Source organism: Musca autumnalis, unplaced genomic scaffold (assembly GCF_047663935.1).
Source record: "Musca autumnalis isolate F117 unplaced genomic scaffold, ASM4766393v1 scaffold_1, whole genome shotgun sequence".
NCBI lineage: Eukaryota > Metazoa > Arthropoda > Insecta > Diptera > Muscidae > Musca > Musca autumnalis.
Window position 1 is genome coordinate 40,512,339 of NW_027411644.1, and position 13,607 is coordinate 40,525,945.

The window sequence follows — 13,607 nt, forward strand, 5'->3', positions numbered from 1 at the left end:
TTAAGTTTGTTTGGCTTTTTTTCGTCTTCGTTTTACGTCTCTGTGTTAAGTGTGATAAGCACAGAAAGTGTGATGTTATATACTTTAGGCCAAATTTCCACCCACCCTGTCTAGTCGAGCACGAAACTCTAATGAAATCCAAAAGTCTAGAACTTCGGTGTGGTGGAAAAATGCCAAGTCATCTTTTATTACTTCTTTTGAAAGAGAAAACACAGCAATCAGTCTAAGGAAGATTTAAAAATTTATTCAGCCTCAACGCAACTATGCCCCCGCAGTTGTGTGTGTGCCATAATAACTTTTGGCTTTATTTAACGATAAGGTCTAACTGAAGCATTTTCCAGTAAGATATATATTTTTTCTTCGCTTTAAACCGAAATATTGTTTTGTAATATTTTCCCTAGCTCTCTCTCTCTCTCCCTCCTTGCCCGAAGATAATCTAATGCCATGACTACATTAAAAAGTGTGCATTAGGTTTTGCAACAAAACTTCTAATCCCAAAAGTATGCTTTATTGTGGTTATCTAAATTTGTGTTTAGGGGCATTTTTAAAGCGAAATTGAATGGAAAAAATGCCAACAAAAATTCTATCCTTTTTTATGACCCCGACACAAAATTCCGTGAATTTTATTCTAAATAGCAGCTTTTTTATGGTTGACCCAATAATTTGATGGTCAACGAAAAAATGGCTTAGGATTAGACGAGAAGATATCATTGTTGTTTTTTTTCTGTTTTTAATTTATATCATGCAAATCATTTTTATCTCTAAATGTATTTCAATCTTTAATAATGATTTATTATCTTTGTGAAAAAAAAAAAAAAAAAAACTGATGTCGAGAAGATTTTCCATGAGCACAGTTAGTGTTTAATGGTAAGATATTGTGTGAATATTAATGTGTTTAATTATAAACATAGTTTAATTTATAAGGTAACATAAAAAGTTGATTCCGCCAAAGGCCTAAAGATATAGAACAATGTGGAATGATCTATGATTTAAATATTTTAAAAGGAGAGGACTTATGGTCGAATTCGACTTTGTCGACAGCATCCTCTGCCAGAACAAAAACATGTGAAAACGGCGTTAAGTTTTATAGGACCGAACTTTTTATACCCCCCGCCATAAATTATATTGGAACAAGATTTCAGCCATTTCCGTTGGGCTATACCGACAATTTTGTGTTATATCTCCAACGAAGTCTGAAAATTGTTTGTGAGAATAATGTGACTAAAACCTTCAAAATACCGAAAATCGGCTATAACAAAACATCGACCTATGTTGACAATTTTTGTAGAACTTTTGCGATTGGGAGCCTCAAATGTCAAATTGCAGGTAGTTCGCCCAGAAAAATGTAATGAAAAATGCCTTAAATCGGGAGATACCATTATATGGATAGGGCTATACCAAAATATTTGGGTGACGTAGGGGATGGAAGATACCAAGGAACGGTCCTGACGGGCATTACCATGGCAAAGCCCAAGATTTATCTTTGTCCCTCTTTCATCTCAAGTGGACACTGTTCTCCCCGTGGTGTCACCTGGGGAGCTGCCTTTAACACTCATTAAAGGTAGTGATCTAAAATGTGCAGCGCGTTTACCCATAAGAACGTTAAAAACTTGGGTTTGGGCGTCGGGTTAGTAACCCTACCCTAGAAAAAGCAGCCTACTATGAAAAAACAAAAGAAAAACAAATCCCTCTAAAGTTGACGACTCCCGCAAACGTTTTAAGGACCATGATCTGCGAATCTGCAACTGGAATGTTCGCACTCCATATAGAGAAGGTGCAGTTTACGTATTGGCAGATGTACTTGAAAAGTACAATCCGATATTACTGCCATACAGGAAATACGATGGAATGCGAAAGGCGTCACAACAACACCTAAAGTTGGCGCACTGTATTATAGCTGTCATGACATAAAGCATGACTTTGGCTACGGATTTGTAGTTGGTCGGAGGTTAAAACACCTGGTCTCCAGCTTCACACCAGTGAATGAAAGACTTGCTACAATTCGAATAAAAGCAAAATTCTTCAACATCAGCTTTATTTGCGCTCATGCTCCCACTGAAGACAAGGACGAACTGACCAAAGAAGAAACATATGACCGTTGTCCTGCCCATGACATTAAAATTATTCTAGGCGATTTTAATGTCAAAATTGGAAAGGAAAATATCTTTGGCCAAACAGTCAGAAAATTCAGTCTCCACAGTGAAACATCTGACAATGGTATGAGGCTGATAGACTTCGCAGCGGCAAAAAACGTGGTAGTTAGCAGCACCAGATTTCAACATCTCGACATCCATAAGGGCACCTGGCTGTCTCTAGATCAGATAACAAGAAATCAAATAGATCACGTTGTGATAGATGGAAGACATTCATCGAGCGTGTTGGATGTGCGTTCGTTCCGATTAGCAAACATAGACTCGGACCACTACCTTGTTGCTGCAAAGATACGCACCCGGTTAAACGTAGCAAGCAAAGTACGAACAGACACAACACGAAAGTTGGACATCGGTAAGCTGCAATCACAACAGATAGCCACAGCATATACCACTCAACTAGCCCAATTGCTTAATCAAAGCACTCCTCATCCCGATAACATATCAGCGCAATGGCAAAGTATTGCCCACTCCATGCAAACAGCCGCAAAATCCATACTTGGATACCAGAGACCTCCACCAAGGAATCCATGGTATGATCAGGAGTGTCGTGCTGCTACCGAAGGGAAAAATGCGGCATATAGGGCTACTCTACAATCAGTAGCAATATCGGGAGAAAAGGAGAGAGGAGAAACGTCTTTTCCCCAGGAAAAAGAGGGAGATGGAAAAGCGGGAGTGTGAAAAAATCGAGATGTACAGGAACCAGAATGAAGTCCGAAAATTCTCCCAAAGAGTCAAGCATCAAACTGATGGCACATGATGTTACAGGCACATCCTCCTGTAGAGACCAGCAAGGTAATCTGGTAAATGATACAGATAGTGTGCTAAGGATATGGAAAGAGCATTTTTCCAAACTGTTGGTATCCAATAGTAGCGAAGTCGACGAAGATACCACAGATCCAATCCCAGAAGATGGTATTGAATGTATACCACCCGGCCAAGATGAGGTAAAAACAGCAATAAAAAATTATAAGGCAGCAGGAACTGATGGCCTACCAGCCGAGCTGTTCAAAACCGGAGGCGTCACGCTGATAAGGTGTATTCATCAGCTAGTTAGCACCATCTGCAGGAAGAACGAGTACCCGACGATTGGAACCTGAACATCCTGTTCCCTGTCCACAAGAAAGGAGATAAGACTGTATGCTCCAACTATAGGGGCATAAGTCTTCTCCCTATTGCCTACAAGATAGTGTCAAGGATAATGTGCGAACGACTAAAGCCTATGGCCAATGAAATAATTGGGCCATACCAATGCGGCTTTAGACCTGGCAAATCCACCATTGACCAGATATTTACCCTGCGGCAAATCCTGGAGAAGACCCAAGAGATGCAGATCAACACCTACCACCTTTTTGTCGATTATAAAGCAGCCTTCGACAGCCCGCTACGTTCAAAGGTATTTCAAGCAATGTTTGAATTTGGTATCCCAGCAAAGCTCATTCGGCATTGTAAAATGATTTTAACTGACACTCGATCCACAGTTAAAATAGGAAAGAACCTCTCCGAAGAGTTTGGTACCAAAAGAGGTTTCAGACAAGGAGACAGCCTTTCGTGTGACCTCTTCAACATCCTGCTAGAAAAGGTTATACGAGAGGCAAACGTCAAAAGAAGTGGCACCATCTACACCAATAGTCACATGTTACTTGCTTATGCTGATGATATAGACATCATGGGACGATCAGTTAAAGAAGTAACTGATACATTTATTAAGGTTGAAGGAGAATCTGCTAAAGTGGGTCTGGCGGTAAACGGTGAGAAGACCAAGTTGACCAACTGTTGAAGTTGGTTCCTATAATTTTGAGGTAGTAAAAGACTTCGTCTACCTCGGCACCTCCGTAAACACGACAAACGACATCAGTTGTGAAATATAAAGAAGAATTAAATTGGCCAACACATGCTACTTTGGCGTAAATAAGCACTTTAAAAACAAAGCCACAACTCGTCAAACAAAAATAACTCTTTACAAAACACTGATACTGCCCGTGCTGATGTATGGTTCAGAAGCCTGGGTACTTGCGCAAGCAGACAAGGCAGTGCTTGGTGTGTTTGAGAGAAAAATTCTTCGAAAGATCTATGGACCAATCTGCGTTGACGGTGAATATCGACGTCGTATGAACCACGATCTGTATCTGCTATACAACGGCATCAGTATAGATAAACGTATCGAGATGCAACGATTGCGTTGGCTAGGCCATATCATAAGAATGAGCGATGAACAACCCGCTAAAAAGGCGTATAAATTCGGGCCGCATGGTGTAGCACACAGAATTGGCAGGCCAAAGAATAGATGGCGCAAGCAAGTGGATGAAGAGATGACAAGGTGCGGTGTTCCAGAAAGCGAAGCACTAAACATAGAGAGTTGGAAATCTTTTCTTAGTTCGGCTTATGTAACAAATGTTCTGTAATGGGCCAGCTAAGTAAGTAAGTATACCAAAATATTTACCTATGTCGAAATTTTTTGCTGGTGAAGTTTTATTTCCACTGGGAACCTCAAATGTCAGATTAAATACAGTTCCAACAAATGTACCTAAAGTACTCAAAACACCTAAAAATATACGGGGGCTTTACCAAAACATATACCTATGTTGAAAATTTTTGGTGTAGAAATTTTGCAATTGATGGGAACCTCGAATAACAAATTACAACTATTTCGGTGAAAAATTGTAGGTAGTAATGTTCCACACACATCCCAGACAAATGAGACTTCCCTCATTGGAGTGCTCCCGATTTATATTATTGATTGGGATTGACCCAGCAAAAATTCGGATCCGTTAGTCATTACGTAACCCATTACAAAGTAATGTAAACAAACTTCTTTTCGCATTACAAGTAATCTGAAAAGTAATGGGTTACTTCTTAAAAAAATTACGTGGCAAACCTACTTACTTTACTCCTCACCAAGTAATGAGGACGGTGGTACAGTGTGTGTGTGTGTCCGACTATAAATTCTAGGGTTGTGTGTTCAACGCTTACCGTCGGCACTCGAGTTTTTGGTAATTAAAAAATAACAGTTGGTGGTGCACATGTGCACTGCACATTTAAGTTCTTAGGCAACCCTTAATATTCGTGTGAGTGGCACAGTGTGTAGAGTCTTTGCCTAGAAATCAGAGGGTTCGTGGGTTTAATTCGGGCAGACAGCGAAATAAAATAAAGTAAAATAAAAGTAAGATGTGTGATGAAATTAAAAACAAATTCTCTACATTAACTGTTCTAAAAATAAAATTTTGTCACCTTACTTTTCAACTTATAGTGGCCACAGAATAACTAGTTATTCTAGTGGTCATAATATAACTAGAAACTGAGTGCGACATGCCCTTGTAAAAATAATGGAGAAGAAAGGGCATTTGTGAGTAGTTACGGCTGCCAAAAATCCCTTACAAAACCCATGATTTTGGGAGGACTTTTTTTTGCTGGGATGAAATGGGACCAGGGTGTGTCTTACGACACCACTTGTAAAGAAGTTTTACATGTCTGAAATACTCATAGTCCAGTCAAAATAGACATTGAAATAGCAAACATTCCCACAAAGCTGAATTTTGGCGGAGAGCTAGGGTTTTCCATTTGCCAATGTCCTAAAAGTCCCCGAGTCCGAAAACAGTTATGCGGGTCAAATGTCAAAATTTAGAGATTTTTTAGGTTTTCAGATTTTTTTTTAGAAAACCGAATAGAGCAAATAATGTAGACAGAAAACTTCTCTACAAGTTTGGTCTTTTTTTCCTAGAAGCAACCATTCTTGAGATATAGCGGTTCTAAATACGCACATATTCAGGTGAAACAGCTAAAACAACCGGAGTAACCGGTTCTCTCCCCCCAAAAAACATATGTTTCCTTGAAGAGCGAAATTATACCTATCCCTAAAGAAATCCAACAAAATCGGATCGTGTTTAGTTATTCCATATTAGAATCATTTTATGCAAAAATAACCCATTTAACCCGCACGTGTAATCCAAAGCCCAACGGGAACGACCTCAAACTCTCCGATTTTCTTTGATTTTTCTCAAAAGGTAGGGTTTGTTGTGCTGATAACGGAAATGTACAATTTTCATGGGCGGTGGATCCGGTTCGCCGGTTATTTGAACCGGAAGACCAGATTTAAAACCGGGTTAAGCCCGGTTCTACTGAGCCGATTACTGTTAGGTATAACCGATGGAAATACCTAACATATGGAGATGTTGTTTTAACCGTTTAGCCTCATGATAATCATACGCGGCTTACTTATTCGCATGTGTAATTTGACACTTACCACGATATATATCACGATATCTCAAGAATGGTAACTCCTATTGAAAAATCATACTGACCATTTTTGTAGACAATGTTTAAGCCGAAAACTTTTACTGACCATTTTTGTGAGGTAGTCTGCAGACATTAGACATTTTTTCTGTAGACAGAATACCGCTCCGAGGTCTTCCGTAGACCAAATACCTTTGAAGGTTTTTTATATACAGAAGACTTCTTCAGATGGAGGCTCTGTTGATGTCTTGTACAGACATAAGGCCTTTTGAGTACTTCTGTAGGCAGAAGACCTCTTGAGTTACTTTTAAACGAAAGACCCCTTGAGGTCTCCTACAGACGCAATATGTCATGAGGATTTCTTTAAACCGAAGACCCCTTAAGGTCTTTATATAAAAATAAGACCTCTATATACGTCTTGGGGTCTTTTATAAACAGAATACATCTTGTGGTCCTCCAAAGATGGAAAACCTCTTGATAACTTTTATAGCAAGAAAACTTCATCATATAGAAGACCTATTGTGGTATTTTGTTGACAGAATGCCTCTTGATGTCTTCTATAGGTAGAAGAATTTTTGGTGTCTTCAATAGACAAACGACCTCTTGAGGCATTCTACACACCTAAGAATTTTTGAGGTGTTCTATACACATAAGATCTCTTGGAGTATATTTAAATGGAAACCCCCTTGCAGTCCTCTCAAGCACAAGATTTTATGAGATTTTCTTCAGACTGCAGACCTCAAAATGTCTTTTATAGATACAGAAAACCCCTTGAGGTCTTCAACCGACAGAAGGTCGTCTATATATAGAATACTTCTAGAAGTGTTTTTGTCTTCTTGAGGACTTCCATAGATATAATGCTTCTTGAAGTCTTCTATAGGCAGAATACTTCTTGGTGTCTTCCATAAACAGAAGACTTCTTTAGGTCTCCTATAGACAAAATATCTTTTGAGGTCATTAATGTATGAGGGTTTCTCTAGACTTAAAACCTCTTGATATCTTCTGTAGGCAAAACATTTCTTGAGATCATCAATAGGCAAACATCTTCATGAGGTCTTCTATAGACAAATGATCTCTTGAGGTAAACGAACAGAAGACCCTTTGAGCACTTCTCTGGATGGAAGACATCTTTAGGACTTTTGTAAAAAGTAGACTTCTTGTGGTTTTATATAGTCAGAATATCTCTGGATGTCCTTAATGAAAACCTCTAGATGTCGTGTTGGTGTCTTCTATAGCCAGGAGACCTCTTTAGGTCCCCCATAGATAAGTATAATACCTTTTGAGGTATTACGTAGACAGAAGAACTCTTGCAGATTTCTATAGACCGAATAGCTCTTCGCGTCTTCCACACACCTAATACTTCTTTAGGTCTCCAATATGACAGTTTTTTTAGACTTAACAACTCCTGATATCTTCTGTACACAAAAAACCATTGAGGACCATTAATAGACAGAAGTCTTTAATAGGTCTGCCATAGACAAAAGATCCCTTGATGTAAAGAAACAGCAGACCTCTTAAGGACTTCTCTAGACAGAAGAGTTCTTAAGGATTTCTATAGGATTCAGACCTTTTGGGATATTCTATGGTCAGAAGACCTCTTGGCGTCGTCTACTGGGCAAAATGTTTTAGGGCTTGTATAGACAGAAGAACTCCTGAGATCTTCCTTCGACAACATAGGACTATTTGTGATCTTTCAACCTGAAATTTGTCGGTACTGGTCTACGTCTTCATATAGCACCCATAGAACGGTAGCTCCCGATTTTCCGTATTTTGAAGGTTTTTGCCTGAATATCCTACTGAATTGGCAGAAATTATGTATTTAGTCTTCGTTGGGGTTTAACAATTTTCCACTCAAAATTGTTCGGTATTACTCCACGTCTTCATATAGCTACCATAGAACGATCCCCTTCAATTTTGAAAGTTTGGGCTCCAATATCCCACCGAAACGACTGAAATTTGGTATTTCGTCTTCGTTGGGGGTATAGAACTTTCCACCTGAAATTTTCCGAACTTAAAGCCGTTCATACTTGTGTGCTTTTCCTTCGAAAAAAAATTTTTATTGCACAAATATTGACCTTGAAAAAACACTGTTTCATTTTGAAGGCAAAATTCCTTATGGTTGGACGAAACAAAAAGAAAGCTAATTGTCTCTATTCTTTCATCCACCTACGATTGAATGATAGGTTATGGCTTCCCGCACACTAAATATCCATAGCAGAATTTATGTTTTGTTTCCTGATACCTCTAGCCATTTCTGTGACCCATTTCTCATTTAATGGCATTTTTTATAGGGAGGTAGTATCAGTCTTGTACTTTTTAGGTGCATGGAATATTTAGAAGCGATAAATTTCTCCTATCATTCATTTCATTTTTATTTCAAATGCTATTAACGGCGAGTTAAAAAATATGATGTGTATGTTGTTCTTGGAGCGTATACTTTACATGTTAAACTTAATTATTACGTAACCGCAGCCATACACCATCCGCTTAAATTGTATGTATTTTAAGCTAAATCGTGTAATTTTATTCATTCATTCGTATTAAAATGTACTATCTTAAATTTACACATACGACATTAAATGTCTAAATTTAAGTATTACGATAAAAATATAAAACTACAAACATACATAGAAGCACAAAATCCATATTCAAGTATAAAATACATAGATTGCTTAAGGTGATACCGCCACTACAAAAGAAAGGCTTTCTTCTTGTGCATATCCAAACACACGCATTCCACTTTGGGCTAGAAATACTCTTTAATCTCGTTGTTTACTTTGTATTGCATACATTTCTTTGGCCGTTAGCTATAAACTATAATTAAAGCATACATTATAAAACCGTGGGTTGAAGAAGGAGTAGAGGAAGTTGTAAGTAGAACTTTATTATTGAAGTTTATGTTAATTTTTGATAACAAAGAAATTATTTCATATAAAAATATTAAGTTTTGTTAAATATATTAATAATGTTTATCGCAATAAGATGTTTTTAATAAAGAAATTCTGATAAGAATGCATATTCAAATATTGAATGGAAGTTACAATATTTGTTTTGGGGCTATATGTTGTTAAACGATAATTTTTATACCCTACACCACTACATGGGCGTAGCCAGCTAAGGGCAGAATAAAATTCTGAGTCGATCTAGTCATGTCGGTCAGACTGTCGAAATTAAAATCGGTTCAAATTATTATATCGGTGCAAACATAGTTTAACTTCGAAGAGGGCCATATCGGTCCACCTTTTAATTATTTGTGATGTCAAAATGTGTTAAATAGATATTTTTGTTTAATCATTGTATTTAAGAAAGCATAGATGAAATTCTTTAAAGTATGTTTGGACGATCTATGTCTCGTAGAAATATTATGATGTGCAAGGTATGGACCAGATTTGCCGTGCGAGCCATTTTAGCAAAAAGTTTCAAATGTTTATGGGGGAGGTACCTGAAGAAGTGGACCGATATGACTCATCTTCGAAAGTTTGGACAAAATATTACGGAGGCCAAATTTTGGACCGAATCGGTTGATCCGTTCGAGAGTTATTGTGCGTCCAGTCAGCCAGACGGAAGGAGATAGCTAAAACGACTCAAAATTGTCTAAAACAGATTTCGTCCAAACATACTTGAGGTACTCAGCGCCAAAACTGCCTAAAAAAATCCACAATTTTTATACATTTCGCACCGTATCTCCAAAACCGTTAATTTTTTCTGAATATTATCTTTTGGAACTATTCTATGGAATGTAATACACAACTCTTCAGAACATGTCATTGTTGTAAAATGCCTCTATGCCCTTGTTTTCAGTACATTTTTCAACGAAGATTTAATAAAAATGTCAATAATGTAGTGAAATCGGAAATGCGAGAATAAACTGTTGGTGTGAACTGTGTTTGAAATACGTGTTGTAAAAGATATGATGAAAAATACCACTGAAACAATATGAAGTAAGCATTTTAGAGTTTCAGAATGTCCTAAAGAATTGTTGAGAACATTATTTGGAAGATTTTTGCAAAAGGTTACGTGGTTCAACTTCCAATAGTTTAGCCGGTACTGACCAGAATTTCGGCAATATACTTCACCCTAAATGCGCACGACAACTTATAAAGGAGTTCTGAAACATACATATCCAGTAGTGAGTAACATTTTCGGATATCCCGAGCGGAAATTTCATCACGACTTTACCTTCAAAACTTAATTTTTGGAAAAGAAATGCGGATATCCTGGAAGGGCCGCCTTTTTCTACAGTCATAAATATTCTCTAAAATATATAAAAATGACTTATGCGTAAAATATACGACTACAGGAGACAGCACGCTTCCCAACATAAACTTGTTGAATGAAAAAAGCAAGCTTTGTTGGGCATTACACCTGATTATTTAAAGAATCCTTGCCAAAGCAGGATATACGGGTATATCCTTAATCAGGAGGGATATACTTTTACTGAATATTACTGAAAGTACTTCGTTTTCAATATAGAGTGAATATGCATCGATATTCTAATACAGTATTTCTGTATTCCGAAGTTTTAAAGGGGGGTTCTATTCAAATGAGCCAAATATTTTACTTCAATTTTTGACTTTATTTTGTTTTCCTTTTTTAATTCTTATACAAATTGGATTTGAAAGCAAATGAATGACTACGTTTACTCCAAACACATGAAGCAAAATATAATAAAACTTAAAAACTTCATGTCTTGTATAATTTGGAAAAAATAGAGGTTAAAAAAAATTTTGCAGGGGGTTCTATTCAAGTGAGTGGCAGTGTATTTATAGATAAAATCTTAAAAATAACTGAAATCGGGGGTACCGTTATATGGAGGGCTATACCTATGTCCATAATTTTTGGTGCAGATTTGATTACCCTAGTTCCATATATTGGCAATAATTCACCATGATTGCATTTTAAATTTCATATTTTTTAATTTTTTAAATTAAAATATAGGTTTCAAAAATGTTTCCCTACCATCTAGGAGGAGGGGAGTTTTCAAGGGAAGATTTTTTTATTTGCTGACAGATGAGACTTAAAATACATACCAAAACTTGTTTAAAATTTGTTTACTGTTCAAAAAATCGAAAAGTACGAAATGGGTTAAACAGGTAAACAGAGATACATACATTTATTAACATTATCTAGGTATGCTATATGTATCTGTTAAAAAATTACTATGCTCGAACTACAAGAGAATGTCCATTCAATGACATTTGTGTATATTTCGCTTGTTTCGGAATATATTCTGTAAAATGGTGTGAACGATAACTCTCGATGGGAGCAATCAATTTGGTCCAAAATTTGCACATCGTATTATTTCATCCAGTCATGTATCATGTCGGATATAGTCCATATCTATCCCGTTCTTCGGGTAGCTCCTATTAAAAATTTTTGTTTTTATTTACATTTTCTCTATAAATTGGGTGCAATATAGCATTAAGGGTTCATAGTGATCAAAATACTTCTCCGCCAATTGTTGTGGACCTAGGTCCACATTTTGGTATAGCCCCTAAACAACAATACTCCCCAATTGCAAGTATTGTACAAAATTTTAGCTGACCAGATAATTCGTCTAAAATTGTGGGCAATGGTACTTTCGTAACGGAGAGAAAATTATCTACGAGGGCGGTTCGGAAACTTCTTAGCCTATCAATGAAAGAGAATAGTTAGTTTTTCAAAAATATTTTTATTTTTTCAATATAATCTCCTAAAACCTCAATACACTTAGTCCAACGCTTTTCTAGCAATTCTTTTTTTATTTATTTATTTCGTCTATGGATATAGATGGGATTCTACCCGGTATTTACCCAAAACTTGGGTAAATACCTGGTAAATTCCCGATAAATACCTTTTTCGGGTGTTTATTTGGGTATTTAAAAATTTATTTTGAAATGAAAATTTTGTTTTTCTGTCAGACAGAAAATCAAAAAGAACGCAAAAAAAGCGGTTTAACCTCGCGGACTATACTTTTTATATGTAAAATCGAGCGTTGGAGTTGTAAGTAGGAATAAAATCAATGCAGACCGCAGCAAATACAGCTTTGTCGAAGAGGACCAAAATCTTAAGATTATCACCTGAAATTAAAAGTTAAGCCATTAGATATATGCAAAAACAAGAATATCGGCCCAGCATTTACGTTTTTCCGCAAGAAGGACTTCAACAAACCGTTCTAAAAGTCCTCATATGTCAAAAATTACGCTGTAACGATATATGAGAGATTTACCAAAAATATGGACCAAAATTGGTAAAATATTAACTAGTCACATTTCCAAAAAGGTAATTTTATTCATAGTCAGTTAAAATTTGTTAAAATGCTGCGTTCTCGCGTCCAATTGGATGATTTTAGTTTCTGTAGTTTTTACCCACATATTGGGTAAACACCTGGGTATTTACCCATTTGTACCCAATTTACCAATTTTAATGGGTATTTACCATTTGGGTATTTACCCATGTCCCATCTCTATCTATGGAAAATACAAATACCTTACAGACTAATGCTAATAATAAAATTCAATAATAAATTGTTTGTAACATTTGTTTAAAATTTAAAACATTAATAGAGAAATCTATAGCATGCAGATTATTAATTCTGTTGAATTCTCTAAGTGCTTTCAATATTGGTTCATTCATCGCATACGTGGTCCTATGGAAAGGTATATGGAAGTATTCGGTATTTCTTAGAAAATGATTCGGTACATTAAGCCGTATTAATTCTAGAAGGTGAGGACAGTCAATAAGCCCATTAATAAGTTTATATAGAAACATTATAACTTGTACATTTCTGCGATTATATAGCAGAGGTAAATGAATTAATTTACAAAGTGCTTCATAAGAGTGCATATTTTATAAATTTCTTTTGAAGTTTTTCGATACGATTAATTTGCGTAAATGAAGTCGGATTCCAAACTATGAGAGCATATTCCAATTTAGACCTAACAAGTGACGTGTATATAATCTTGCGAACATAAGGGTCAACAAATTCGCAGCATTGACGTTTAATGAATGCTAAGAGGGCATATGCTTTTGGCATAATATAATCAATGTGTGCATTAAATAGCAATTTAGAGTCATAATTCTATCCCTTGATTAAAATAGTTTTCCTCAAGGTCTTCAAAATAGTGGTTTACAACTGTAATTGCATCTTCATTTGAGGTAAAACGCTTGCCAGCAAGTAATTTTTTTAGATTTGGGAACAAGTAAAAGTCACTGGGAGCTAAATCAGGAGAATAAGGTGGGTGG